This window comes from Lepidochelys olivacea, assembly GCF_965140295.1.
Source record: "Lepidochelys olivacea isolate rLepOli2 genome assembly, chromosome: 2".
Lineage (NCBI taxonomy): Eukaryota > Metazoa > Chordata > Testudines > Cheloniidae > Lepidochelys > Lepidochelys olivacea.
This window is the reverse complement of record NC_140412.1, coordinates 52,269,962-52,285,019: the sequence shown is the minus strand read 5'-3', so window position 1 is coordinate 52,285,019 and position 15,058 is coordinate 52,269,962.

Below are 15,058 nucleotides of genomic sequence, written 5' to 3'. Positions count from 1 at the left end.
ATCGGATGCATCAATGAAGTGAGCTGTAGCTCACGAAAGCTCATGCTCAAATAAATTGGTTAGTCTCTAAGGTGCCACAAGTACTCCTTTTTTTTAACAGTGTTTCTTTTAGGAATCTTTTTTTCTTACTGGGCTTTGACACTTTAATCTGGGTATTTTCAAAAAGGGAAAACATTTAATTTTTTTTTACAAATATTAAGTTTGTGCTGTTTGTGTAAATTAAAAAATAAATATTTTGGTGTTTAATTGTTCTATAGAAGTTTTTGCTTATCTTATGGTACCTAAACTGTCCTCCCTATGCTTTAATTCTGTTATCTGGGCTGGGCAAACTTTGGTTATTTTAAGGTTTTTTTTCAAATCTTGAACAATGTTGGGGGTGTGTGGTGGGACTCCCAAAACTAGATTTGAATTCAAAAGTTTTTCCAAAAGCAATTCAGTTTAATATATATATTCTAGGTAAAGTGATGCATAGGCTACATTCCTGGAGTCCTATCGGGAATCTTCTACCTTGCAGAGAAAATTCCACTGAATTAGAATGAGTTCCTATAAAGCAGACACTCAATTCCTGCAGTTTTAAGGAAGACATGCAAAGGTGTTCTCTTCTTTAATTGGGCTTTGTGCCCTTTTGGGTTTTTTTTATTTTTATAGAGAGCCTCAAAGAGCTGGACAGATGCATGTTTTCCCTCTTTCTGAGGTTGCTAGAGATTGCCTCCAAAATATATATTCTTGCCTTTCAGCTCTCACTTGGAGAAGTGTCATCTTTGTGGATTTGACAAAACATTCATTAGACATTGGAGTTAAATAGGGGTCAACACAAACATGAGAGAGTTTTAAACAATCCAACTTAAAATCATCTAAGGGAGGACATCAAGTTGGGTAGTTTAGATGACGTGGTGCCTGAAAACACCCTTGGCTGCCTCGGAAGAATTGAAGATTACTCCAAAAATCTTAAATGTGTCATTTCTTGACTTCCTTCACTTTGTAACTCTGATGCCTTAACATAGCTGTGTTAATTGCTTAGGCCTGGTGTGTGGGTGTATACTGTGCATATTTTTAATGAATTTTTTCTCGCTCTCTCCTTTCCTCACTTCCCTCCCACAGTCTTTCCTAAACAAAGCTCATGCTTGCTAATATTTGCGTTGAGCTTTTGAACTCATCTTACTTGAGTGGGTTCAAAATGAGACAACCCCAAGTCTGCCCATTCCTATCTCTCACTGAGTATTGTAATTCTACTGCTGAGGGCAGAGCTTTCTGAGCAGACCCACTCTTAAGCTGGAATTTTGCTTTCTGTGGCAATCTTCTTTCCCAGTCCTACCCACTTAATGAAATCCTGGATTCCCAGCTCACTCACAAAGCTGCAAGCAACTGGGGAGCGTGTTTAGTCTGTTTCACCAAGAACTTGAATCTCTCAAGCCTTAATACCACAGTGATAGACACCAAGTAAATGCTTGTGGTAGGAATAATTTACATGGAACACACCTACTATATGTGAAGAATACATCAATTAACACTCAGCCCTAAACTCTGGTAACAGAACAGCCAAGACAAGTTGCTAGCTTCCAACACTCTTACTGACAGCTGCAACAATGAAAAACAAAAAGGTGTCCTGATAACAATATGCTCACAGCTCCTAGGCACCAGGGTGAAATTTGCAAATGTGATTTAGGCACTGACGAGAAAATCAGTGGGACTTAAACTAAGTCATTTTTGGAAATGGAACTTAAGCACTTCTGAAAATTTTACTCCTTCTTAAAAGCCAGGAAATAGTTTGGAGGCTTTTTCTAAAGAGACCTTTAATATCACAAGCCTAATCTTATAGGCACACCAAATATTAATTTCAGCGTGTTGCAACTACCATCTTTGTATCATTTGTTCATTCAGGTAGTTGTGAGCTGGTGGGAATGAAATTGGTTTAATTTAGGAAGATAAGGGGGAAGTTAAAGATTCCAGAGTAATTTTTTATTTGAAAAAACACATCAATGGCCTTGACAGCAACAAATTATCAGTGCTGGTAGTCTTTCCTTAGTTGAAATCAAAGAAAAAACCTAAGATCTGCTCTTCTATCAGTGAGGAAGGAAGATTTGGAAGCCCTATGAAGTCAAGTGAGAGTCACCTGTGTCCCTGCACTCACTACTATTTCCTTAAAAGATTAAATAGTACGTGTTTTAGATGGGCTCTAAATCTTCAGATGTATTACATGGCTCCCTATGTTGTTCTCCGGGTTAAATCTAACCAAAGGAACATTTTGGCATGAGATCATTAGTTTAATTAAATACTGAACTAATCTAGGTCAGCCAGGATTTACTGGATATGGAGCTGGGTTGTTTAAAATGACTGATACTCATGTATTGCAAATTCAAAGAATGTATCATAAAGCTGCAAAGCAGGTTGGTCTTGTAAGCTGCACCAAAGTCATGGCTGCGTAGGATTTGGAGGGAAAGGAGTTTGTTAGCCAGTAGGTGGAGCTCTGTATTCAACATAGGAACGGTAACAGACTGGGGGACTGAAATCTGTTTAGCAGGCTCCTGCTTCCAAATAGAATTTTATTTCAATCTCACTAATTGATCATCTGGCAAAGAAAAGGGCATTGCATCTAGGAATGTAAATTTTAAAGGGAAGAAAAAGGTTTTCTGGTTCAGAGCTCAAATACGCCTACAGTTACTGACCTGTTTTGCCTCCATATCCCTGCTTGGTTTCCCATTCTGCACATTTAACGCGTGCAGAGAGGAGACCCAGTCATGCAATGTTTGCTGGGGTGCCCTCCTGTAAGCATTTGAGACCGAACCAAGATTTGATGAGTTGAATCCTTGACTTGCAGGTGAATTTTTAAAAAAGTGCCTGTGTGACTTTGACTTTGTGCCTTTGAAATGGTTACACTTAGCTTTCTTTCTCCCAGCCCCAACTTTAATTAGAGCTGGGTAAGTGGTTTATTGAATTCCTTAGTGCTAATTTTAATTTGCTTGAAAAAGACTATTTTGTCACACCTCAGAATCCCTGTGGTATCCCTTCAAAAAAATATCCTCACCCAAAAGTATTAAATCCCCAAAAACACCTTGTAAAGGATATAAAATGTTCTCCATGAAGGACAAGAGTTGTCAGGCAGAAGCAGGCTTTCTGGGGACTATACTGTGCATGGCATTTATATAATAGAACAGCTAAATGCAAACCAATCCCTAATACTTCACATTCACAAATCATTGTGTGGGTGTTAACTGATCCTCATATTATACCCGGGAGAGAGGGAGGTAAGAAGTCTATCCCCTTGGTACAGATACAGAAAGAAGTGATCTGATTTACTGAAGGCTACAAATGGTGATGGAGGTAGAGTTTAAGACTTTGTTGAAATGTTTTTTTCTTTGCGTCTCTGCTCTGTCTAGTAACCTTCACAGCTTCTCTCAGCCCTCTGTGCAGCCTTCTTAAACATTAGAGCCAAAACTAAATGCCAGCCATGGTTAAAGCTCTGTGTAAGCTCGAAAGCTTGTCTCTCACCAGCAGAAGCTGGTCCAGTGAAAGATGTTACCACACCTACTTTATCTCTCTAGTGTCCTGGGAACAACACTGCAACAGCCAGGGCAGGGTTAAATCACAATGATCCAATAGTTCTCATTTTGCTTCAGATCACTGCTACTAAAACAAAGTACATGCAAGAAATTGTGTATGTGAATGGAATAGATGAAATGAATTGATTGGGTCACTGCTGACTTGCATGTGGGCTGCAGCGTAAAGTAAAATAGCTTCAAAAGTTAATAGCTGAGCGTGGGTGGCAGTGATCCTCTTACTTTTGAGGGTGAAACCTGATTTAAACATAAGGCTCCCAATGGTTTGAAAGCTTTGTCAGCAAAATAATCCTAATTTGCATTAGTTCAGGGTTCATCTGACCTAGAAAAATCAACCACGTATCCACAAACTCCAGATGTGATGGTTTCTAGCAACATTAACTTGGTTGTGAGGAGCTTCCTATATACTGTAGGATACAGTTTTAGTAACACCCTATTGTTTACAATTCACAAAAGAAACATTAATACAAAATATCACACGGCAGATCCTTGTTAATGGAGCTATATGGATGTATGTGATCTGAGGATCTGGCCCACAGTTTGTGCTCTGTGGCCTACTATCAAGGCTGATTCCCTACTCTGGCACTTTGAGTGCAGAAGGTGGGGGCCCACAAGGATTTTAAAAATTAATACTGTGCACTCCAGGCTGGTATTAAACTCCCACACTTACAGGTTTTCTCTGACCTTGGTTTGGTAAACACTGCCACCACCCAAATGCAAAAAAACCCCTTGAACCCAGGAAGAAGTACTTGGGAATTCCTCCCTGTGGAGTACCCTCAAGCTCTTTCACCCCACTCTGGGGAAGAGCTGAAAAAGAAAACAAAGGAAATTAGCTGTTGCTACCAGCTCAGTAAACAACATATGCACAAACCTTTTAGGGACACAAAAATTCAGTCCTGTTCTTAAAAAAGGTAAAATTTATTAAAAACAAAAAGAGAGGAAATACATTTGCAACTTAGGCATTTTGCTAATCTTAAAAGAAACAATTACAAAAATTAAGCATCAAGATAGCTCTCTTGAGGTTCAGCTTAAAGGTTACAAGCAAAACAAAAGCATCTGGGGTTAGCTCAGGGGAGTCCATTAGCCATAAGAAATAAACAGAAATAAACCTAATCACGTCTTTCTAAACATTTCTGATATACTTACACATTTGGAGTTTCAGATAAGTAGTGTTGAGGTATGATTTGATGTTTTTTCATACCTGATTTTAAAGCTACTTACAGCATTGCTGCTCTGTCTCTCTGCTCTTTCTTGGAGAACCACAACACACAGACAGAGGAAAGTTTTTTTCCCATTTTGAAAAGTTCTAGCCTTCCCATTGGCTCTTTTGGTCAGGTGCCCACTCCCTTCCTTTACTCGGGGAATGTTGTTAACCCTTCAAGCAAACAGAGAACAGCCACCAAGAGGGATTTTTATAGCTAACTGGCTGGCTGGGTTTCAATAAAAGGGAGCTACCCTCCCCCCCAATTCATTTATCACACCTACCAAACAGCACTAGGGCTTAGATCCTCAAAGGTATTTAGGCTCCTAATTCCCATTGATTTCAATGCAAGTACTGAGCCTAAATACCTTTGAGAACCTGGGCCTAGAAACCTTGGTCTGGAGTCTTTCCTGTGCCAAGATCTGCTTCACCGGTCCCATTGGAGCAGTAGGTGCAGGAGCCACCAGCTGAGAACTCCACAGTTCAGGGAAAAGAATCTGTCCCCTTAACTTTTGAACTATCCTAACTCTTCTGTGATTGATTTCACTGCAACGGGAGCCGGGGATGCTCATTTGAAAATCAGGCCACCGATTATGTGCTTAACTTCAGACACCCGGGTTTCAAAACATCAGCCTCCACCAAGAGTTTGCTAAATAAAGGATTTAAATATTTCTGGCCTCTATGCAGAGAATGTTTATGCCTGGCAGCATCTAGGGGAATTCTTTGCATGTACAGACTCTTTCAAGTGTAAAATGTGGTTAATTAATACCCAAGGACAAGCTCAAGTTTTCACTGCTTATATTCCTTCGTTGCACACAAATTTGTGGATTGATTTGGTCAGCCTTAACTGAACCTCAAGAGCTGCTTTTTACCTGTTTATTTCTTATTAGAATTAGGATCAGGTAAGCCAGATCAGACTTGCAGGCCCCCATAGAAAATGGAGCAGCAGCAGCAAGTCCATTATTATGTCAACTTCTCAGTTAAAACAGCATTTTGACTCCTTCCAAAATTTCTCCAAAATGACCCAAATTTCTCACTTCTGGCTCTTTGCCGTAAAAGTTGTTATTTTTTTTTCTCTTTTCAACTATATTTGAAGAGAATTGGACAAGGCCAGGTCTACACTGGGACAATGAAGTGTATCCAAAACCATGTTAATACTTTAGCTGTTTGTGGCTAATCCTAAAAGGAACCTAGGTCACTGAGATGCTGCTTGTCTGTCTGTATGCATGCCTCCCGCCCATCCCAATCACTGTAATATCTGAGCTCAGCACCATCTTTAATGTATTTATCCTCACACCATCTCTACGAGGTAGGGCACTGCTGTTATTCCATTTTACAGATGAGGAACGGAAGCACTTAGGGTTTGCCTATGGGGGTGTCATAAATATAAATGAAAGGGTAACCACCTTCCTGTATACAGTGCTGTAAAATCCCTCCTGGCCAGAGGAAAAACCCTTTCACCTGTAAAGGGTTAAGAAGCTAAGATAACCTCGCTGGCACCTGACCAAAATGACCAATGAAGAGATAAGATACTTTCAAACCGGGGGCGGAGAGGAAAACAAAGGGTCTGTCTGTCTGTGTGATGCTTTTGCCAGGAACAGATCAGGAATGCAGCTCAGAACTCCTGTAAAAAGTTAGTAAGTAATCTAGCTAGAAATGTGTTAGATTTCCTTTTGTTTAAATGGCTGATAAAATAAGTTGTGCTGAATGGAATGTATATTCCTGTTTTTGTGTCTTTTTGTAACTTAAGGTTTTGCCTAGAGGGATTCTCTATGTTTTGAATCTGATTACCCTGTAAGGTATTTACCATCCTGATTTTACAGAGGTGATTCTTTTACCTTTTCTTTAATTAAAATTCTTCTTTTAAGAACCTGATTGTTTTTACATTGTTCTTAAGATCCAAGGGTTTGGGTCTGTGTTCACCTGTACAAATTGGTGAGGATTTTTATCAAGCCTTCCCCAGGAAAGGGGGTGTAGGGCTTGGGGGGGGATATTTTGGGGGAAGACGTCTACAAGTGGGCTCTTTCCCTGTTCTTTGTTTAACACGCTTGGTGGTGGCAGCATAGGGTCCAAGGACAAGGCAAAGTTTGTACCTTGAGGAAGTTTTTAACCTAAGCTGATAAGAATAAGCTTAGGGAGTCTTTCATGGAGGTCCCCATATCTGTACTCTAGAGTTGAGAGTGGGGAAGGAACCTTGACAGGGGGATAAAAACTCCATGGCTGGCCCCGTCAACTGACTCAGGCTCACGGGGCTCAGGCTTCAGGGCTGAAAAGTTGCTTTGTAGACATTTGGGCTGGGGCTGGAGCCCAAGCTCTGAGATGAGCAACAATTGAGGGTACCAGAACTTGGGCTCCAGTTCAAGCCAGAACATCTGTACAGCAATTTTTAGCCCACAGCCTGAGCCCCGTGAGCCTGAGTCAACTGACCCCAGCCAGGGCAGGGCATCTTCCTCATTATGTGTATGTACAACACCTGACGTAATAGAGCACCAGTGTTGGTGGGGCCCTGTAAGTACTCTTGTTCTATAAAAAGTAAGTAAACAAGAAGGAAAAGAAGAGAGCCCTTAAAATCATGAGTTGACTACCACAAAACCTGGCTGGGAGCCTCACTGAGCCTGTTTAGGATTACCTAGACACAAAGGCAGGGAAGGAGCCCTAAGATGTTTGAGTCCTGAAGCCCTGGAGGGCATTTGCCATCGCTCACAACTGTTTCTTAAACCATTTTCTAAAAGTTTTACATACGACAACAGTAATGCGATGTTAAAACGTCAAAACACCACCTGTTCCAATTACACACAAGCCAGATGAACAATGCTTGACAGCCTGTATAATTATAAATGGAAACGGAAATAATTAAAGGGTATTTGATCTATAGAGTCATTCTTAACATCACAGAAAAAAATATCTGTGGCCTCTCTTGTTAGTCTGTAGAATCATCACCAGATGGAAAGGAGAAGGCAAGGGCATTTTAGGTTTAATCTTCTTCTACAAGGTAAGAGAGTAATAAAATCCAGAACAAACCAATAATTTATGAGCAAGAACATTTAGACATTTAAAATTCAGTCAAGCTTTCCCAGGACAATTTTCCTGTACACAGACTACTGTCTCCTCACATCAGTGTGTCATCTAATTTTAACTGCTGTTCAGCCTACAGATTCAGCAGTAGCAGAGTGATGTGCTGTGACATTGGGTGACTCTCTTAATCTCTCTCTTCCTCAATTACCCCTTCTTCCAAGTGGGGAATAATATATTAAAGCACTTTGAGGTGCGAGGGTGGAACGCACAATACAAGTGCAGGCTATTATTATTAATAATAAACATTTAGATTATGGTAGCGCCCAAAGCTCCTAGGCACAATGAGACCTCATTGTACTGGGTGCTGTACAAACATAGATAAATCCTTACTCTGGAGGGCTTAAAATGGAAACGTGACACAGGCACATTCGGCATGGTGGTTAGTGCACTAACTTCCCCTTGTGCAGACAAGGTCAAGTGTCAGCCAGGGATGAATGCACTCCCTGCTGCCCCCACAGACCTGTCTGCTGGAGCATAAGGGTACAATTTGGCCAGAAGTATTCCTCACCCAGAGGAAGGTGGTCTAGACACAGCTAATAGTGATGGGACTGGAAAAGACCGATTCAAATTTCCCTCTTGAGCAGAGCTTCTCTCATCACAGCACCTCAGTCTGGCTGGGCCTGAATATCTCCCTCACTTCTCATAGCTCTCCTTGGGCTTGGCTTTTTGCCTGGCTCATTCTTCCCAGTCTGATTATTTCTACATAGCCTCAAAGTGCACTAGAATCTTTGCAGTACAAATAACAATGGGACTGTCTATTGTTCTGTTTGCACAGTGTCTAGCCCAACAAATGGTGGGGAGGGGTTGGGGTAAGGGATAAGAAGGGTTTAAAAAAGCAAGCATGCTATTACCTGGTCTGTCATGCAATACATACATGGAGTTGCGGGTTTGGTATGAGTGCACCCACCCACACAAACAAAAGAGGGATGGGAGAAATGAGTCAGAATATTTTGTGCTTGAAAGGGAGGTAGAAGAAGAAACAGACGCCTTGCTGTGGATGGGGATTTAACTACACACCTCCCATACACACTTTGCAGTGCATGAATTTTAATTTTAGGGCCAGCTGTTGTTCTTGAGGACAAGCTAATTTTAAGCTAACGCTGCCATTAGATCTCAGAGTGACAATGGGAGCAAAATTTCTTCCCCTTATGCCCTTTAATTTACACTCAATGGGCGCTATTTAGCAGAGCTACCATGCAGGCATACACTGTGATCAACTCGCTCCTCCTCCCCAGCTGCCTGAGCCTCCCCTACCACCTTTAAATGACACTTTAAAACACTTCCTTTCAAAAACCTTTTCTGCTTCAAACACAGGCAGCCTGCACAAAACCCCATCTTGTTCCTGATTAAAAGGTGCTCCTTTGTTTGGCTGAGGAATCAAAGTATATGTTGACAGCGTAGATATGACTGTGGTTGCAGTGTTTGTGCCAACCAATGGAAAAAGCACTGCTTTATAAATAATGTGTCTTGGGGTATCATTACGCATTTCTCTGTATTAACTGTCTCACTTGGCATTGGGACTCAGGCCTGGTCTACACTGGGGGCAGGGGTGGGGCAAAAGCCAGCTAAGTCAGTCTAAGTTACACAACTTCAGCTATGAAAATAGTGTAGGTGAAGTCGACTTACTTAGAGCTACTTACCGCGGCGTCTTCACTGCGGTAGGTCGACTGCTGCCGCTCCCCCATCGACTCCGCCTACGCTTCTTGCTCTGGTGGCGTACCAGAGTCGACAGGAGAGCGCTCGGTGGTCGATTGATCACTAGATATGATAAATCGACCCCCGCTGGATCGATCGCTCTGGAGATAAGTGCCCTAAGAGATGGTTGATTTTAGAAGTGTTTTGAATGTGTTTTAGGAACAGTAGACAAATTTTAAAGAGACAAATTTTCTTCTCTCTAATCTATAACAAAATTATCCAAGATTGTTACACCAGCCTTAAATCCAATTAGAAACTAGTTTATAATCCAACAGGAGGAATTTGCTGCTCGTGGGACACACTATTTCCCATAAGTGCGATGGTTTGATCAACTGCAGACTCAAATGAGAAACTTTAAAGGGGGGAGGGATAGCTCAGTGGTTTGAGCATTGGCCTGCTAAACCCAGGGTTGTGAGTTCACTCTTTGAGGGGGCCATTTAGGGATCTGGGGCAAAAATTGGGGATTGGTCCTGCTTTGAGCAGGGGGTTAGACTAGATGACCTCCTGAGGTCCCTTCCAACCCTGGTATTCTATGAATTGATTCTACATAATTTAGAGTTTCTTCAGGGTGAGGATTTTGGTTATTAAACTGGAGCTGTCCATAAGTACTGGCCTTTTTCAAAAATACCACACAGCATTGCAGGGAAGCTCATGAAACTATATCACACTCACATAGATAAAAAGGGTAGGTCAAATTTTGGATTACAAATTCTAAAATATATTAAAAACCCTGGCTTGGGTTATTTTCCCTGAAAAAGATACAGGGAAAACGGCAAACATAGAACTGTGCCCAGCAAAACAAGGCTGTGACAAAGAAGTACATGATAAAAATAAATGCCCAGAGAGTTAGGGTCTAGAGAGTTAGAGTTAAGGTTTTATAGACAAAGAAACTCCAGGATTTCAGGTATAGGTTTCTGAATGACAAACTCTGACATACAGCAGAACCTAATCCCATTGGAATGTAAAAGGCTATATTTAATGGATAAAGGAAATACCATGGGAAAAGTTTATCATGATTGGCAATCATTTGATCAATCCTCACAGTCTCAGAGGGAAATTGAAGTAGAGCTGCAGAGAGCAGGGGCAGACAAAAACACTTTCTCCTTTGCTAGAAAGAGCAAACATTTGAATCCTGCTAATTTAAAAGGAAAGAAGATAAAAATCAATCACGCAGAACAGTAATTGTTATAGGATGTTACAGAATTTAATTGAACTTACCTGTCTCCATCTACTCTAGATGGTCAGATTATTTGGTGTCCAAGACTAAGTAACAGAAATGTGTATGTAATGATACAGGCCAGGATAACTAAGAACTTCTTAAAGGCCAATCTCAAGCTTTATAGTAAAGTACGTAACTATGAACATTATGTTTTACAGCACTGTTCAGAAATCTCAAGGAAATAGCTCCAGGATGGTGGAGGTGAACTAATGATATACGGAGAAAAAGGATTAAGGGGAAGGGGAAATAATTCAAAGCAGGGCTGGCATTAAAACAAAGGAAAAGCAAACACATTACTCCAACTGGAGATTAATGACTACATGGGAGGGTTAGGTGTAGGGTGACCAGATAGCAAGTGTGAAAAATCGGGATGGGGTGAGGGGTAATAGATCTCTATATAAGAAAAAGCCCTGAATATCAGGACTGTCCTCATAAAATTGGGACATCTGGTCACTGATGATTAGGTGATTTGGACTTCACACTGGACAGAGCCTGACAATCCCTAACAAAAACTCTGGTCACAGTTGCAGAGATTTCAAGGCGCTGGACTTATGCAGGGATTCCCAGAACTCGCCATGCACTGGTAAAAGACAGTTACCTTTTCCTTAACTGGTGTTCTTCAAGATGTGTTGCTCATGTGTATTCCACAATAGGTGTGCGTGCTCGCCATGTGCCCCGGTGCCAGAAGTTTTCCCCCTGGCAGTACCCGTGGGGGTGGGAGTGCCCCCCGCAACCTCTGGAATGGCGCCTGCCTGGTGCAGTATAAGGGGAGCTGCACGTCCCCCCAACCCTCAGTTCCTTCTTGCCGGACAACTCCAACAGAGGGGAAGGAGGGTGGGAAGTGGAATAGACATGAGCAACACATCTTGAGGACCACCATTTACCGAAAAGGTAACTGTCTTTTCGTCTTCGAGTGATTGCTCATGTGTATTCCACAATAGGTGATTCCAAGCTATATCTGTTGGAGGTGGGTAGGAGTTCACAAGTTCCCAGGAGGGAGGACAGCCTTGCCGAACCCAGCGTCATTTCTGGTTAGGGAGATGATCGCATAGTGCGAGGTGAACGTGTGAACCGAAGACCACGTGGTGGCCCTACAGATGTCCTGAATGGGGATGTGGGCCACGAAGGCAACCAACGAGGCCTATGCCCAAGTCAAGTGTGCCATCACAATGGGTGGCGGGGGGACACCCACCAGCTCATAACAGGTACGGATGCACGAAGTGATCCAATTGGAAAGCCGCTGAGTGGAAATCGGCTGGCCTCTCGCGCACTCAGCTGAGGCAACGAATAGTTGCAAGGACTTTCTGAACGGCTTGGCCCACTCGAGGTAGAAAGCCAGAGCCTGTAGCACATTGAGCGTGTGGAGACGGTGCTCCTCACTGGACACGTGGGGCTTGGGGCAGAGGACCAGTAGAAAAATGTCCTGACCCATGTCGTAAGCAGAGACCACCTTCGGGAGGAATGCAGGGTGTGGGCAGAGCAGGACCTTATCTTTATGAAAAACCGTGTATGGTTCAGGTTCCTACTGCGGGACCAGGGGTCTAGAATATGGGAAAAGATGGTCCAATCCCTTGAGGAACCGGCCAGTCATAGCATGGGAAAATACCATGTGCCCCTGCACTGGCGGATGGAAGGCTGATATGGTTGCCAGGTGCACCTTGACTGACGAAGGCGCCAGGTCCTGGGCTCTCAGGTGGAGCAGGTAGTCAAGAATAAGCTGGATTGGGGCAGTCACGGGAGAGACACCGTGGTCTTCTGCCCATCTAGAAAAATGGGACCACTTTGCCAAATAAGCACGGTGAGTGGAGGGCCGTCTACTTTCAAGGAGGATGCGCTGAACCTTTTCTGAGCACATCCTCTCCTCTCCACCTAGCCACTGAGCAGCCACGCCGTGAAGTGAAGAGCTGCTAGGTTGGGCTGGAGGAGGCGGCCCTGGTCCTGAGAGAGCAGGTCCAGGTGGGGCAGCAACGGCCATGGCGGAGCTACCCCCAAACCCGTGAGGGTCCCGTACCAATGTTGCCTGGGCCATACCAGGGCAATCAGGATGACCCGGGCCTTGTCTGGCTTTACCTTCTCCAGAACCCTGCTGATTAGAGGGAATGGGGGAAAGGCGTAGAGAAGCCGGCCTGACCAGGACAGGAGAAAGGCATAGGAGATAGCACACCTCCCCAGGTCCCCCTGGAGCAGAACCAGGGGCATTGCCGGTTCTGCCAAGTTGCGAATAGGTTCACCTGGGGAGTTTCCCACCTTCAGAAGAGCCGATGGGCCACTTCCAGGTGGAGGAACCACTCGTGAGGAAAAGTCCCTGCTCAAGAGATCCGCTCTCTCGTTCTGGGCGCCTGGTAGGTGGAAGGCCTTCAGGTGGATGTCGTGGGCTATACAGAAGTCCCACAGACTGAGGGCTTTGTGGCAGAGGGCAGAGGATTGGGCCCCACCTTGCCTGTTGATATAGAACATTGAGTCCATGTTGTTCATGAGGACCATGACTACCTTGCCCTCCAGGTGCGAGCAGAAGGCCATACATGCCTGAGTTCCTTGATGTTTATATTCAGGGTCAGGTCTTGGGCCGACCACAGGCCTTGGGTCTGAAAGTTCCCCACATGGGCCCTCCAACCAAGGTCTGACGCGTCGGACACCAGTTCCAATGATGAGGCCCTGTCTCTGAAAGGGACCCCTTGGAGCATGTCGTTTGGGGTGGACCACCACCATAGGGAGGTGATCACAGAGGCCGGCATGGTGAGGACCTTGTCCATCCTGTCCGTGGCCTGGGAGAACTTCGAGGCCAACCAGAGCTGGAGGGGCCTCATCCTAAGTCTGGTATGATGGAGCACATACATGCACGCCAACATGTGACCCCCAGAGCTGCAGACAAATCCTGGCTGTTGTCACCGGGAACTTTGAGACTGAGTCGATGAGACCTTTCAGGGTCTTGAATCTCTCTGGCGGGAGAGAGGCTCTGGCCGATGCTGTGTCCAGGAGCGCCCCAATAAACTCTATGTGTTGGACCAGGACTCATGTGGATTTGGTGCTGTTTACCAACAGGCCCAAGGCAGTGCACGTGGACAGAAGGAGCGCCACGTGATCCCTCATCTGCGACCGGGAGATGCCTTGACCAGCCAATCGTCCAGATAGGGAAAAAACTGGACTCCGCCTGTCTGAGGTAGGCCGCTACCACCGTCATGCATTTTGTAAACACGCTGGGGGCAGTGGACAGACCAAATGGGAGGACTGTGAATTGGTAGAGATTCTGTCTCACCACGAAATGGAAGAAGTGCCTGTGCCCCTCAAATATGTGGATGTGGAAGTACGTGTCCTGCAGATTGAGGGCAGCACACCAGTCCCTGGGATCCACGGAGGGGACGATGGAGGCCAGGGAAACCATACGGAACTTGAGTTTCACCATGTACTGGTTCAGACCTCGCAGGTCCAGGATGGGTCTGAGCCCCACTTTGGCCTTCGGAATAAGGAAGTATCGGGAGTAATACCTCTTGCCCATGAACTCCTCAGGCACTGCTTCTACCGCTCCTAGTCCTAGGAGCTGCCCCACCTCCTGCTCGAGCAGAACCTCATGCGAGGGGGCCCCCAGTAGGGATAGGGGTTAGGGGGGTGGTTGGGCAGGGAGGAAGTAAACTGGAGGGTGTAACCCCGGGAGATGGTGTTGAGGACCCATCGGTCCGAGGTTAGCCGCGACTATTCCGGGAGGAAAGAACACAACTGGTTGGAGAAAGGGAGCTTTATTGAGGGTGGATCCCTGATGAGGTGCCCCTGAGCATCCCGTCAAAAGCGCCTTTTCCCTGCCTGCTTGCCCTTAGAGGAGCCAGGCTAGGGGGCCGGCCGAGACTGCCTCTGAGGGCGTCTCTTATTGTCCCGCTGTTTCTTGTGGGCAGCCTCATACTTCTTGTGGGTGACCTCATACGCACACCTATTGTGGAATACACATGAGCAATCACTCAAAGAACTACTAGGGCTGTTTGAAAAATGTTCATGAAAGAGGCAAAAACCCAGGAAAACATTTATCAAGTTTTGAATTGAAATCTTCATTTACTACCGTTCTGCTAGATACACAGCCAACTGCTGGCCATACCACTACTAGGCTCTGGTTTGAAGCTATGGACTAACTCCAATAAAGAGAAAGTAGAAGAAGCCAAACTGGGAATGGAATTTATTGCTGCTCTAAGCAGTGCTCTCATGTATATTCTCAGAATATTGTTTCAGAGAGCCTACCACCTAACATGGCTACATCTTATTATCCCCCAGTCCTATTCTAGGACTTTGCCACTCAAATGCTGTGGCGTTCCAAACAGATGAGTC